This window comes from Condylura cristata, unplaced genomic scaffold (genome assembly GCF_000260355.1).
Source record: "Condylura cristata isolate star-nosed mole 26May11 unplaced genomic scaffold, ConCri1.0 scaffold00009, whole genome shotgun sequence".
Lineage (NCBI taxonomy): Eukaryota > Metazoa > Chordata > Mammalia > Eulipotyphla > Talpidae > Condylura > Condylura cristata.
In genome coordinates this window covers 785,581-786,139 of record NW_004567110.1, presented here as the reverse complement: position 1 = coordinate 786,139, position 559 = coordinate 785,581, and the positions used below count along the sequence as shown (strand labels likewise).

Below are 559 nucleotides of genomic sequence, written 5' to 3'. Positions count from 1 at the left end.
CGAGCGGAGCAGGCGCGTGCCGAGCCCTGCGTCTTCCAGGCGCGGCACACGGCCCCCGGAAGCAGCGGCTCGCGGTGCCTGAGTAAAGGGGTCCGTCTCACGCCGGACACTGCTGCAGCGGGGTGACTTGGGGGCAGCGGGCTGTCCACTAGGGGTCTGTGTATCTTTTGAACTTCAGACCTTCAGCAAATATGACCTCTGTTAAAAGATAAGGCGTTTGTGAAGGAAAAGGCACCTTGATTCACCCTCTCAGCGGCTCCAGGCCCAGCGAGGCATTTCCACGCAGCGGCATCCGCAGGGCCTCGCTGCTGGCCGGGCCCCGGGGCGAGGCGAGCGGCAGCGCCCTGGAGGCCACGGCCCGCCGCGCCCCCTCCCCGGCACCCGGAGTGGGAGAGCGTGACGATGCCGGGGGACGGCGGGAGGGCACCCGTCCAGCCCAGGGTCCTCAGAGTCCGGCTGGTGTCGGCACACGGGACCGAAGGAGCTCCTTCTGAGGGACTGCCCCGGCCTGCCCAGGGAACACGGCGGCTCCCTGCGGCCGGCGGCCGGCGGCCGGCGG

General features: G+C 70.3%; 1 protein-coding gene across 1 annotated transcript in view; it reads right to left on the bottom strand.

The window, feature by feature from the left end:
* Positions 1 to 559, bottom strand: part of ZCCHC14 (zinc finger, CCHC domain containing 14) — a 3,325-nt gene that overhangs the window by 304 nt on the left and 2,462 nt on the right. The window lies entirely within an intron of this gene.